At 38.4% G+C, this 15,398-nt stretch overlaps 1 pseudogene; it reads left to right on the forward strand.

Annotated features, from left to right (window-relative positions):
* Nucleotides 1-1,223: 1,223 nt before the first annotated feature.
* LOC145111195 (uncharacterized) overlaps nt 1,224-15,398 on the forward strand; it is a 36,260-nt pseudogene continuing 22,085 nt past the window's right edge.

A 15,398-nucleotide genomic window follows, 5' to 3' on the forward strand; every position in this document is an offset into this window, starting at 1 on the left:
GGAGCGAACCTCATGGAGGGTAAAAGGTAGATATGTTGCTGAACCCATCAACAAACCCTCAAGTTTTGAAAAACCAAGCACAAGTGGAACAAAAGAGATACCTGAAGAACCAAAGAAAACACCGAATGTTCCTTCCAAGACTACCGAAACTCAAAAGGAGAAGCCAAAATCAAGCTTCAATATTCATAAATCTCAAAAGCAGTTAGCTGAACAGAAACGCCAAAGAAATCAGAGATACATGAAAAATCTAAATGAGCAAAAACGGTATTGGCAATCTCAAAACCCCAACTACGTTCCTTCCAAGAACGTCTAGTTTCGGTTCCAACACCAGTGCTCAGAACCGAACGTCAAGTTTCGGTCACAACGTCAAGGCTAACAACCGAAAGTCAAGTTTCGGTCCTTCCTACTCCCAAAGAAAACTAAATTCAGTGAAGGACATCAAAGGAAAGGGAAAGCTTAATTCAGATTCTGATATCAATAATAAGAAAAAGTCAGCTAACCCTAGGATTCAAAAGAATATTCCAAAACCATCTAACAACACACCATCTAATACACCACAATTTAAACAAGATAAAAACAAAATCAAGGTGTATACCATCAAAAGAAAAGACCAAACCACTCTAATCAAAAGAACTTATTTGCTTGATATTTCTACTGCTATTCCTTTCTCTGTAAAAGACTCACCAGGATCCAAGAGACTTTGGGTTCCTAAATCTGCTTGAATTTGCAGGTTATTAGTGACGAGCAGTTCGATGACGAATGGTACATAGACAGTGGCTGCTCGCGTCACATGACAGGAAGGAGGGAAGAGCTGAGGGAGTTTCGGTCCCTTAAGGATGGTGGATGTGTGAAGTATGGAAATAACTCTTATGGCACAATCAAAGGATATGGAATGATAACCAACGGAGACTTCTCGATTCGAAAAGTAGCTTATGTGGAAGGGTTGCAGGACAACCTCATCAGTGTATCACAATTGGTTGTGGGAACTGGTTTGAAGGTTTCATTCGATGATGAGGGATCAAAAATAATTGATAAGCAATCCAAAAGAGTTCTGTTGAAGTCTGAACGCAAGGGAGAGATGTATCCTTTAAATCTCAACCCAATTCTAGGAAAACGAGCAATATGCCTGCTGTCAAAGGCGAACACTGATGAAAGCTGGTTGTGGCATCGACGCCTATCGCACCTGAACTTCAAAGACATTAATAAGTTGGTGCTTGGTGATCATGTTCGAGGCCTTCCTCTTCTCAAGTTTGATAAGGAACACCTATGTGCAGCGTGTGAGATGGGCAAACAAAGCGGAAAGAGCCATCCTACACGTATCAATACAAAGATTGTTGAAGCTCTTGAACTTCTGCATATTGACTTATGTGGACCTTCGACTATCGAAAGCTTCGGTGGTAGTAAGTTCATTCTTGTCATAGTAGATGATTTTTCACTCTTCACCTGGGTTTTCTTTCTTAAACAGAAATCAGACGCGACTCCCAAGTTGAAAACATTTATCAAGCAAGTGGAAGTGCAGCTGCGAAAGCTGGTGAGGAATATCAGAAGCGACAATGGGCTTGAATTCAAGAATAAAGATTTTGAGGATTTTCTGGCTGACAAGGGGATATCTCACAACTTCTCGGCCCCCTATACACCACAATAGAATGGGATTGTTGAAAGACAAAACCGTTCTTTATGTGAGGCAGCCCGAACCATGTTAAGCTTCGCTTCTCTTCCGCTATACTTCTGGGCTGATGCAGTTGCAACCGCATGCTATACTCAGAACCGATCCTTACTCAACAAACGATTCTCCATCACTCCGTATGAGATTCTGAACAATCAAAAGCCCAACGTTAAATTTTTCCACGTGTTCGGTTCAAGGTGCTTCATTTTCAATTCCAAAGAAAACCGAAACAAGTTTGACGTCAAAGCTGATGAGGGAATTTTTATTGGCTATTCACTCACTTCAAAGGCATACAGAGTTTTGAACAAATGCTCCAAACGTATTGAAGAGACATACTATGTAACCTTTGATGACAACTACATGAAGAAAGTCCAAAGAAGCGAAAGTGCCTTGGGGGAAATATTTCCTGAATCAGGATAAGTCTCGGTTCCAATTTCCAACCTGTTTGAAGAGTACATAAGGCTACTTGATGAACCAGAGAAGGCTGCACACTCGGAGGCGAAAGCAGCAGACAACAAAATCGACAATCTGAAAAAGATCATTGATGAAGCTGCAAAAGAAATGGAAAATGAACCTCCTAAACCGACTGGTGGTCAACCCTCAACTGACCCTCAAAACAACGGCTCACCGTTCAAGGGGGAGGGTTCATCTACACCAAAAACAACCAATAGTCCAGTCGAAGGGGAACATCCAACTCCAACAAAGGAGGAGAATTCTGAACCTGACAAGGGATACGCTTCGCCATTTGAGGGGGAGAATGCGAATATAAATGACGAAGGTGATCAATCAGAACTTGAAGAAGAAGTAAATGCAGAGTTGGATCCAGCCTATGACCGTAATTACCCTCCTCTAATGAAATGGACTAAAGATCATCCCAAAGCACAAATAATTGGTGAATCATCTGAGCGAGTTCTCACACGTTCTCAATTGAAAGCGAAACAAACTGCATTATTCTCTAATGTTGAATTCTGTATGTTTAATTCGTTTGTCTCCAAAGTCGAACCAAAGACGGTTAATGCTGCATTTGATCATGTTGATTGGGTACAAGCTATGCAAGATGAAATCCATGAGTTTGAACGTAATCGAGTTTGGAGGCTGATTCCCACTCCAAAGGATGCTTCAGTGGTCGGCTTAAAATGGGTCTTCAGGAATAAGTTGGACAAAGAGGGGAACGTCATACGCAATAAGGCTCGGTTGGTGGTGAAGGGATACTGCCAAGAAGAAGGGATAGACTATGAGGAGACCTTCGCTCCTGTAGCAAGGTTGGAATCGTTCAGAATCTTTCTGGCATATGCTGCACATAAAAACTTTGAAGTTTTACAAATGGATGTGAAATGTGCTTTCTTGAATGGAGAAATAGAAGAAATGGTGTATGTTGAGCAACCACCTGGGTTCGTGAACGAGAAATACCCTGATCACTGCTATGTGTTAGATAAAGTTGTATATGGTCTGAAGCAAGCACCGAGGGCCTGGTATGAAACTTTAACTCGCTTTCTTAAAATGTCAAAAATTCAAGAAAGGTTCGGTTGACCCAACCTTCTTCCGAAAGAAAGAAGGCGAACATCTAATGATAGTTCAGATTTATGTCGATGACATCATCTTCGGCTCCACGAATCCTAGCTTAACGGCTGAATTCAGGAAGTTGATGGAGACTAAATTTGAAATGAGCACAATGTGTCCGATTAATTTTTTCCTTGGTTTGAATATAAGACAGGGACCAGAAGGTATTTTTATCAACCAGGAGGCCTACACGAAGAACTTGCTGGCAAAGTTCTGTATGACGGGTGATTCGAAAGTGAAGGTTCCTATGGCGTTCGGCACAAAGTTAACACCGTCTTTGGAAAAACCTGTTGTTGACGTAACACTCTATCGTCAAATGATAGGGTCTCTTATGTATCTAACGGCTAGTAGACCAGACATTATGTTTTTTGTTTGTTATTGTGCCAGGTTTCAAGCAAATCCAAGAGAACCTCACATGGTGGCAGTGAAAAATATTTTCCGTTATCTGAAGCGAACCTCTTCTCTCAGTCTTTGGTACCCTGCTAGATCTGGATTTTTTGTTCAAGCCTTTTCTGACGCCGATCTTGGAGGATGTGGACTGGACCGAAAGAGCACAACTGGTGGATGCCAATTCCTTGATGGTAAACTTGTTAGCTGGCAGTCCAAGAAGCAAACCTGTGTGTCTCTTTCAACAGCCGAAGCTGAGTACATAGCTGCAGCATCCTGTACCTCTCAAGTGATATGGATACAAAGCCAACTAAGAGACTACAGACTAATTATGAAGAAAATACCTCTCTATTGTGACTCAGAAAGCGCGATTAGAATATGTCACAATCCAGTGCAACACTCAAAGACAAAGCATATTGCACTAAGATACCATTTCATCAAGGACCATGTAGAAGATGGGAACGTGGAAGTACATTTCGTTCGGTCCTCTGATCAACTGGCTGACATATTCACTAAAGCCTTACCAGAAGCAAGCTTCAATAAAATTTTACAAGGTTTGGGAATGATGGAAGCAGAGTCGGTACCGAATCCTCAAATCTCTCTCTGAAAATTAGACAAGCGAAATAGAGCGAACGCTCGGTCTATTTCGGTTCCGGATTTTTCGGGAACCGAAATGAACCGAACGCTCGGTCTATTTCGGCTCCAGAATTTTAGGGAACCGAAATGAACCGAACGCTCGACTTATTTCGCTTCATTCTTTTACGGTTTGGTTTTGGCTGTATATTTTGTACACTCGTTTTTAAGTCTATTACTTACTCTATTTTAAGAGTTTCTTTTTAGATTGTTTTGTGCTGATTTCTTTTTGTTTATTTTTCTGTTTTTTTATTATTTTTCAGAAATTTCAAAAATCCAAAAATATTTTTCCAAAAGGTTTTTTATTATTTTGTTTCTTAATTATTATTTTTTTGTTTGTTTGTTTTGTTTGTGTGGTTTGTTTGTTTACTTGTTCTCTTTACTAGGTCTCAAGTACTTCAGTGCAACATAATTTGGAGCTAAGGCAGGTATGATTATTTTAATATGAACTAGTTAAGTGTCCCTAGAAGCATGTTGTTGCATGTCGACCGAAGCCTCTAAGACTAAGAGCAAGGCCTTAATGAATCGATTTATACCTATCGTTTCTTCCCAATTAGGCTGGTACATCCACTCATGTCATGAGCTACCTTACTCTTCTCAAATGAGTTAAGAGTTTTCTGCTTTGTCACGTTTATATAGCAGAGGTACTTTCGGTTCTGTAACCACCTCCTTTACATTCTCCATCAACTTTCGGTTCAACACTGTAACCCTTGAGACTCTCAGCTTTTACCACTGAGGTTTATGGTTGCATAAAATCTGTGTTTATGATCTTGGATACGTACACCACGTGCTAAGTGAGACCCAAAATCCAACACCAACAATGAATTGACGGTGAATATTTATATTCAAGATCTTACTTGTTACCTAACGAAATCTCATTTTATTTTTGAGTGGTCTTTTATGAAATTGTGTAACACCAAGGCATTTCTTCCCAACAAGATCCAGTTTGTTTTTATTTTTGAGATTTTTATAACATCTTTAGTCACAACAAATTATATCCAACCTACTTGTTCAACAGACCATATCGGTCTCACAAGTACTTCATCCAACGTTCGGTCTTATGTTAAGAATCGATGTTCGGTTGAAGATAAGCCACCATTAGACTATTATTTAAAAGAAGCCTTTCGGTGTTTCTTTACAAGCACTCGATCGTATTTTCTAAAGAAACCACGCAAGCACTTCCGGTCTCTCTTGACTTTGAAGGAAGAGATTCATGCCCGGAATCATCTGCTTGATGTCTTCTAACAGACATCACTCACATCCTATACACATTTTGCTTTATTTCTTAATTTTTGGCACACTCTTGCACGAAAATACTTTGTGATTTTCCAAAATTCTGGTTGATGTTTCTTATGGCTCGTTTGAAGTTTCTTTTAGGCGCGAAAGTGGTTATTATCACATCTGGAGCGAAGGTGAATTTGAAAAGACGATATGTGGATAAGATTTTGGGCGCGTGAATTTGAACGGTTTCTAAACCCACGCTTGCTGACGTCTATCTGGGGAAACCAAGCTGTCACATCGCACTTTTTCAGGCGCCGTTTCAGTGATCGTATCATCATCACGAAGATTCTTTCTCTCTCCTGGCAACGGTATATAAAGGGTTTCTCGCACAAATTGTACCTTCTTACCTTCTTCAAATTCTCTCAAATACACAAGGCGATTTGCAACTGTTCATCTTCTTCCTTACCTCAACAATGGCATATTCCTCATCTGTTCAAGATCAAACTGCTTCGTCCTCATTGCTCATGATCAAACCCAATCAGAACATGATCATTCAACTGAACCCCTTTCTGTATGATTCGTACATGCTCCAGGTTGTTGAATGTCTCAAATACTCTCCTCTGGTTATCGCACTCACACAAGTGGAATCTGTCCCAATGTCTCTTCTTTCCCAAGTCTATTCTACTGCAACCTATGACAAGAAAAAGGAGAGGATCTACTTTCAAATCTTCTCGCACAAGGCATCAATTTCGAAAGGGCGATTATGTTCCCTGTTACAGCTTGCCATCGATGCCTCTGTTATCTCTCTCGATTTCGTCGCTACAACCCAACTGTTTACGATGCTTTACGAGATGGGATACACTGATGTTCTTACCACAGTGACGAAGATTAAGAAATCGTGTTTGCCGCCATAATGGAATGGATTGCTTACTCTTCTCAACAAGGGTTTAGCGGAGAGGGTTGCTGGGTCAGATGCTACCAGTAAGGGTTTTCTGACCATTCTCTATGGTCTCTACAATGGAATTAATCTCGATTACGGGTCGATCATTTGGTCGCAATTGGTACAAAGTCTCAACACTTCGACGAGACATTCTGAGATTTCTTGTGGATGTTTCTGGACCATCGTCACACGCAGGGTCATTGATACTTTGCAGATTCCAGTCATGAAGGATGCATTGGTCTCTTCTGTGGCTACTTTTCATACGAAGAAGATCATCTTCTTTGATGCCACCAAGTTCTCCCACAATGGTTCAATACCTGAGACGATGTACAGGTGTGTGTCAGCTGAAAGTAAAGTGATGGCCGAATACCGAAAGCTTCCTCCTAAAGGACCAAGAGAACTGACTCCTGAACAACAAGCTGCTTTAGAAGCTGTGGAGAAGCCAGCCAACCGAGGCAAAAGGGCAAATACCAAGAAAATGACAACCGAAGGTCCTTCGTCTAAAGCTGCCAAGTCTAAAAAGAGAAAGGCTGAAAAGGGTGATTCTTCGGCTCCAAAGAAGGTTAAAAAGATGGCAAAGAAATCAAAAAGTCCTTCTCCTTCAATCTCAGACAATGATGAGGAGCGATCGGCAGATGAAGAAGAGGAAGTTCAACATCATGGTTCACCGAGAGGTAATACACCTCCTCGTTCTCCAACTCCAACTGAACCACTTAATGACAAGATTCAAACACCTCCTCCATCTCCACCGAAAACCACTGTTCCAGTTTCGGTTAATTCTATTCCACCACCATCACCAGTTAGTACCATACCAATCTCTACAACTCCTTTACCACCTCCTATCTTTTCACAAGAAACTACCACAACTACTCCCACCACCACAACAACCAAACCTCCAGTAAACATCAACGTATCTAATACGGCGGCTAATACTAAAACCGAACCTCCGGTTACTTCCAAACCTCTTTCACCCTCACCCTCAACTGATTTTGGTGATACTCTCGGTGGTGAGAATGTTGAGTTTGACTCGACTTATTACAGTCCTTATCGGCTTCCAACAGAGGAAGATGAAGAGGCTCTTGTCACCAGACAACAAGTGCAGAGTCTAGATGAGAAACTTGATCAATTGCTTGCCTCTACAAAAACATATAACGATGTTGTGCTCAAAGCTTTTCTGGACACCGCTTTTGAGCAATATACTGGAGCTATAGACAAATCAACAAAGGCGGTTGAAGCTTCCACTTCTTCTTGCAAGAAGGCCACTACTGAAGTTAGAGAACTTGTTCACAGTTCTCAGATTTTTCTCGAATCCCTCAAAGGTCATGTTGATTCAAATGCAGCTAAAGTGAACGCTTCTGTTGATTCTTTATCCAAGTCACTTCAAGAAGAGCAAGCTAAATCTGAGAATGTTCGTTCTTTCATTCACGCTGAGAACACTTCTCTACTTAGCTCAGTGAATTCTCGCCTTGAAACACTCCAGGCTGATTTAGCGAAGGAGAGTGCATTAAAGGAGGATCTTGCACGACAAGCCTCTATTATTGAAGTTCAGAAAGTTCAATTGGCTCAAGCTGAAAGGGAGATTTCATTATTAAAGACTGAGCGAGATGTATTCCGGAGTTATGCTGGTGATGTAACGAATATGCTAACCAATCTTCTTAGTGCTCATGATCCGATACTTACTCTGACCATCAGGAATCATCTGACTTCCAAGCTTCTTCCTGCCCTTGCACTCTTACATGAGATGAAGGGTGTTTCGGAGAGATTCGTACCTCCAAAACAAGGGGGAGAAGGTGTTCAAACGACTCAACCGAAGGTCACTATCAAAACCGAACCGAAGGGTAATGAAGCTTCGGGTTCTGGTAATCAAGATAAAAAGAAGGGACTTACTGATGATAGTGATGAAGAGGAAACAATTGCCGAAGCCCTGAAACGAAAGAAAAGGGATAAGGAATTGGATGAAACCCTTCGGGTTGCGAAGGAAGCAGAAGAGAGGGAGCGAAAGAACAAAGAAGAGCAAGATGCCTTAAATTGCAAGAAGGCCTTGTTTCCTCTTTGGACTAGAGAAACGCTCATCAAAGAAGCAATAGAGTTTCCGAGCGTGTACTGGCTGGAACCTGTAGCTTCTTTTGATTGTGAGAATTCGAGGGACTCACAGTTTGATATGCCTATAACACGAAAGGCATTTACTTTTCATTGCTTTGATTCGACTGTTCAAGTTCCCTCACCTCACCCTCAGGTTGATCGTGAACTCATCGATTTTTATCTCAAGTTCGGTCAGCCTCAGTACCTGACATGGAGTACACAGAAGATTATAACTGTCAAGGTACTGAAACCTTCGCCTGCAGGGAAGTTTATCAATGTTAGTTTCAAAATAACCCAAGGTTCAGCAAACTCGGTTTCGGTTATATCCCTGGCAGATCTTCCAAACTTGAATCCTCATGATTGGATCTTGTTGTTTAACATACTGCTCACCAATACGAAAGAATATGAGCCGATCCTAGATCATCTAAAGAGGATGTTGGCCTCCTATATCCATGAAGTAGCTGCAATGGATCAGGAGATAGCTAAAGTTTTGAAGAAGAAACCCACTGTAAAGCCAACTGCAAAACCTGGAGATGTGAATAAAATGAAGATGGGTCAAATTGATTCTAAACATCTCACAGTGATGTTCACAAGAGGCGAAGCCAACAGATTTCTTTTCGCTCTTGTTGACAAGCATATGTTCTCAGCGGACTGCTTAGAGCACATAATTAGTATCATCCATCGGTGTAAGCGAAACTCTGAGGCAGACAAGAAGAACTTCACAGACATGCTTCGGTGGTATATCACTTTTCGTCATACTCTTTTGGCCATCATACCGAATGTGTTCAAGACTGTCAAGAAGTCTTCTATAGCTCAACCGAACTGAGCTTTCGGCTCCATTGACGCAAAGGGGGAGATTGTTGGGTATTTTATGTTGCGTCATGGGCTTAGTATTGTATATCCGGATTGGGCCTGTCCATCCGTGATTATTGAGTAGGGTTTAGCTATAAATAGTGCATGCATGTATGCCTTAGAAACTAACGTGATTATAGTTATTATTGCTTTGTAACCCTAAACACCTCTACAATCGAAGTTCTTAATCGAGCTCTTCTGAGGTGTTAAAGTTTAATCATTCGACATCAGTTAAACCATTCTTGTGTTCTTCATTACGTCTTTAATTGTGTTTCTGCTTAGAATCTATCGATCCGACCAGAACTTTGTTCTAACAATGATCATAAAACACGATACTAAAGTACTCTCATTTCCTTTTAGATTGGAGAAACTTTTATCTTTCTGCCTAATTTGATTCTTCTTATTCGTTCTGCCGTACATTGAAACTTTTTCAATGATTCAAAATTACACTTAATCTTGTAAGAATAACCATATTTACTAAACTTTTAGTAAATCATGACGAATAGTCTTATCGTTATTTGTGGTGGACCTGACCAATGCACAACCAAATGTACCCGATCCCCTAGTCCTTCACTTGACTCACATATACATGTGAACAAGGAATTAGTCTTAATTTCCCAAAGACAAAGGTTCTCATTCATCACACAATACAAATCGCATGATTCCAAGTTTTTGTCCAATTGAAACTTGGGTGATGAGAATCTTTCCTTATTTGGTAAATTTCCGACACTACCATAAAGGAAAGAATCAAATCCATTTTTCAATATTGCTAACAATGAAACATACAAACATCAATTTTCACAAATGCCATTGTAAGGAAATATAAGATAAAATCAAAATTTTCTTTATTCATAACAATTACGGAAAACCTTGTCCTTACAATGCAAATACAAATGAAAACTATGTTACTACATATTTCTAAGCAATCTATCATAACTCTTAAGTAGCAGCTCAAAAATCCGATCATCGAACCATGCGATCGAAATCCATCTCTTCGCGATTAGTCTCAACTTACTCATCCTTTAAGCTTCCGTTGATTCTACAAAATATCAAAATGTAATCTTATCACATCATGTATTAAGAATCTACAAATAGGAACTTAATAGAGTTAGATAGTGGACTTACCTGAAGTAGAATCATACAATTTGATTTAACCCTCTCTTAGATCTTTCAGGTAGTCAGGGAAGCTTTGCTTCCAATGTCCCTTCAAATGGCAATACAAACAAGTACACTCTTTGGCATTTGCACATGGAACTATCTCAGAACTGGCTTTTCTCTTATGGTCAAATCTTTTGACCATAGCCAATTCCCTTCCCATAGGAGAAGGGATTTTTTCTGGACTATCTATGTCATTGCCTATGTCCATGGCAGCTTGGGAAGTAGATCTTCCAATCAAATTTACTTGACCAGTGTGTCAAATCATTGTTGATTCAGCACCAATTAGCAAATAGGTAAGATCGATAAGGGTCACGTTGTGATCTGTCATATAGTAGTCTTTAACAAACTGACTATACGACTCGGGAAGTGATTGAAGAACCCAATTAACAGCCAACTTCCTTGGGAAAACGACACCCAACATTCCCAACCTATCAATGTGTGACTTCATATCCAAGACATGTGCACACACAAACCTCCCATCTTGGTGTTTGCTAGCCAATAGGGCTTGAGTAACCTTGAATTTTTCAAGTCAACGAACATGTGGGTCAATGAGAATTATTGGAGGAGGTGGAGGAAGTGAAGTATGATTTCTAGGAACATCACCTTCATGAGGAAAGCTTTTTCCAAAAGACTCGGGAAGACCATAGTTGACAGAACTAGACATCTACAAGGGAGAAATTCAAGTTAGTTGATTTAAGTCCTTAATATAACACCCAAAATGAAATATTAAGGCTTGGATCCAACACAATATTCTACAATTCGGAAGAGGGATGCCGTAATCCAATAGTTAAATATTTGAAGGTAGGTAAATGACGATTTACCAATTTGCACCATGAAAAATGAAAATGAATTTTAGGTTTTAAATGAATTGAAATTCCTAGATTCTTTGAGATTCATTGAACTTTTCAATGGCATGTTTAATCTCGATTATGCCCTTCAAGTTTGTGACTGGGATACCGAGGATCACAAACAAGGTGTGAATAACCATGCAAATTAGCTTGGTACTCTTGATGTCATAAATCACCTAATCAATGTGCCGGTTAACCACACATGCTCCATTGATCTATGACAAACATCGAGCTACCCTTTGCCACCATTACTAGTCCAAGTTAGTGTGTCGGTTAACCACACACGCTCCACTAACAACTTGGCAAGGTGCAAAGTGCAATTTCATGGATTAGCATCAAATTCACATTTTCCTAAAGTAACTAAGATTGAGAATTTGTAAAGTGTTTAACTACCATGTATTTCATTATACTTTTAATGAGGATTTAAGTGTCCTGTCAAACCCGTTCGGCTAATTGACCCTCCACTGGTCAAGGGTGCGGTGGGTAAGAGTGGATACCCAATGGCGGTCATTTTACAGGCCGCTTCCTTAAACACCCCTTATAGACCAGCTTCGTGACTGAGGCCTACTAACGGTAAGACTGACCTTTTACTTATACATATATAATATATTAAACTTTTAATTTTATATAGTATAAGGGTGTATTTTAAACTTTTAAAATACTTTGTGGTTGAATCTATTAATTAAACTATACTCTTAATTTAATTAAACTTGAACCATGTGATTGTGGATTTATTAATCTCTTTTAATTAAATGCTTTGATTAAGTAAATGAAATCCGTAAAGGTGTAATTTGAACTTATTCGAAGCATCAAGGTTCTAAATATAAAAATTCAAAATTAAAACTACTTAATTAATTTTTTAAGTTATGAACCTAAGAGTTGCATCTTATGAAACCTTTCAATTACAAGAGTTAATGTTTTCATGAATGAGACTTCTCATATTCCATAACTTGAGGGCAAGTTATGAAACTCTTGAAAACTTTTGGATTCCATAACTTATAGACTTAATTTTGTAACTCCTTAAAAACTTTTGAGTTCCAAAACTTGATGACACGTTTTGTAACTCTTCAAAACATTTTGATCAAATTTAAAACTAATAAAAATAATCATATATTCTTTATCTTTTACCAATTTGACCTAATGCAACTCTTATTTGGGTTTGAAACCCAAATTAGGGTTTAGAAAACCCTAATATTGGAAACTTTAGTTTGGGACTTGTCGGGACCCGCGTTAAAGCTTTTAATTAAACTGTAAATAATACTTAATAATGATCCTACAATTAACTTAATGAAATATTGGAATTAATGGATTAAGTCCTTAAGGGGTGAAGTGTGGAACACTAACCCTAGTTATCATTTTATGTGAAAAACCCTAGAATTGGGGAGCTCTATTTAGGCAATGATCGGGCAAGTATTTGGGCTATTGATTGGATTATTATTTCACTCGAGAATGACTAAGTCAAACCTTGATCAATCCTACCCTTAGGTGATCATGTCCTTAATGGGTTAAGTGTTCTTACTTAACCCTAATCGTTATTTTATGTTAAACCATAATCGTCATTTCATGTGAGGTGGTCACTGTTGCAAGTGACTATTGTTGGATTAATGTCTAAGTCCATAACTATAATTGGTAAGACTTGACCCGACCCGGCATGGTCCATTTGGGTTGCATGGCATCATGCATTTGGATAGACTATAATGAGAGAAATAACACTTAAGGTTGGTTAATATATTATAAGTTCTAATATATTAATAAGGTTATTTAATTAGTATTGATCAAGAATTAATTTGGAATTAATTAAGTGATCAAAAGGAGACTAATTAAATATATGGGTTGATTGTGTAAATCGTTCATTCTTATATATGTGGGCTTGTGATCCAAGATTCCTTATGTTGGACTAAGTCCGTGGGGTGACCCATGGATACTCCATGGAGGTTAAAATCCATGGAGCATAAGGAATGGGTAAAGTTATGAGATACATGGTGTAACCCTAATAGCCACCATATAAAAGAATCCCATGGCTCAAGAAATCGTGCACTAATGTGTGAGTGTGAGGGCTAGACGATTTCAAGGAGTGTTCAAGTTTCTCTCAAGTTATTCCAAGTGTATTTGGTGTTGTGTGAACCATTTGAGGTGTCACACTTGGGGCACTAGGCACTCAAGCTTCATGAAGACATTCTACATCAAAGAGGTATGTATTCAATCTTGTTATATTTATTATTTTGTATGCTAGATTAGGATAATACCTTGGATGTTCATAATTGTATGTATAATAGAGAAAACATAGATCCAAGGTATTTAGGGTTGCATGTACACTTAGGAGTGTTAGAATGCTCATAACCCAACAGTGGTATCAGAGCCTAGGCTTGTTTTCTTGTTATACTTGCAAAAGTAGCTGAAAAATCGAGTTGGATGCATATATTCGATTGTTTTGGCTGGAATTGGACTAGGAACATTACCCTAAGATGTTTTTGGACTTATAAACTTGTTTTTGATGTGGTAATGTTCATGCTAATCCAATTTCTAAGATAATTGTCATAATTTCAAGATTTGTATTAGTTTGTATGTTCATGCTAATTTCTTGAAGATTGATGATTTGAATTATCTTGTTCTTATGAGGTTCTTAGATTAATAGAAAAGTTGTGTGAAATAGTTGTGTGAAATAGTTGTTTTCAATCCATTTTAATCTAAGAGTTGATTCCAAAGTGTGTTTTTGTAACTTGTCCTCAAGTTATATGAAAAGTCACATTTAACAATCATAAAACTCATAAAAGTTGGCAAAGGTTACAAAATGAAGAGTCTAGTTCTAATTAAATGGTTTTATGACTCCATAACTTGTCCTCAAGTTATGGAGGTTCAAGAGTCTCTTCATTAAATTAAAAAAAAAAGTGTAACCTTAATTAGTTCCATAAGTTACAATAAAAAAAAGTTATTTTTTTTTATTAATTAGTTTAAAGTCTTCCATAACTTGTCCTCAAGTTATGGAACTTGAAGAGTTTTTTTTTTTAATTAAAACTACTTTAAACTCATAAGTTATGGAATTAATTAGTTTTGAATAGTTTCAAAACTAGCCCTCAAGTTTTGGAATTTGAAAAGTTTTAACTTATGAATACTTTAATTCCAAGTTAGCCATTAGAATTTTAAAAGTTAAAATTCAACCCTTATACTTTATAATATTATAAGTTAATAATATTTATATATATGTATAAGAGTAAAGTCAGTCTTACCGTTAGTAGGCCTCATTCACGAAGCCGGTCTATAAGGGGGGTATAAGGTTACTGCCTATAAAATGGCAGTTTAATGGGTGTCCACTCTCACTCACCGCTTCCTTGACTGGTGGAGGGTCGTTAGCCGAACGGGTAGGACAAGGACTATAATTCTCCTTTCATTAAAAGTATTAATGATAAATACTAAGTAACTAAACACTTATAAATTCCCAATCTTAGTTACTTAGGAAAATGTGAATAAGGTGTTAATCCATGAAATTACACTTTGCACTTTGTTTAAACCGTTAGTGGAGCGTGTGTGGTTAACCGGCACACTAACCTGGATTTAACAAAGTAGGCAAAGGGTAACTTAATATTTATCATAGTATCGGTGGAGCTCGTGTGGTTAACCTGCACATCGATTGAGGGGTAAATATTAAGGGTACCAATTATATTTGCATGGTTACTTCACACCTTGTTTTGTGATCCTCGGCATCCCAGTCACAAAACCTGAAAGGCACACTCGAGATTGAAACATGCCATTGAAAAGTTCAATGAATCTCAAAAGATCTAGGAGTTTCAAATCCAATTAAAAACCTAATTACATTATTTCGTTTTTCATGGTGGAAATTGGTAAATCGTCATTTACCTACCTTCAACTATTTTATAACTCGGATTACGGCATCCCTCTTCCAGTTATAAATAGGTTGTTGGATCCTAGCCTTAATATTTCATATTGGGTGTTATATTAAGGACTTTAGATCAACTATCTTGAATATCTCCCAAAAGATTTCTAGTTCAGACATCTATGATCTTCCCAAATCTCTTGGAACTTTACTTCCTCC

Source organism: Lactuca virosa, chromosome 5, assembly GCF_052849685.1.
Source record: "Lactuca virosa cultivar CGN04683 chromosome 5, Lactuca_virosa_CGN04683_v6, whole genome shotgun sequence".
Classification (NCBI taxonomy): Eukaryota; Viridiplantae; Streptophyta; class Magnoliopsida; order Asterales; family Asteraceae; genus Lactuca; species Lactuca virosa.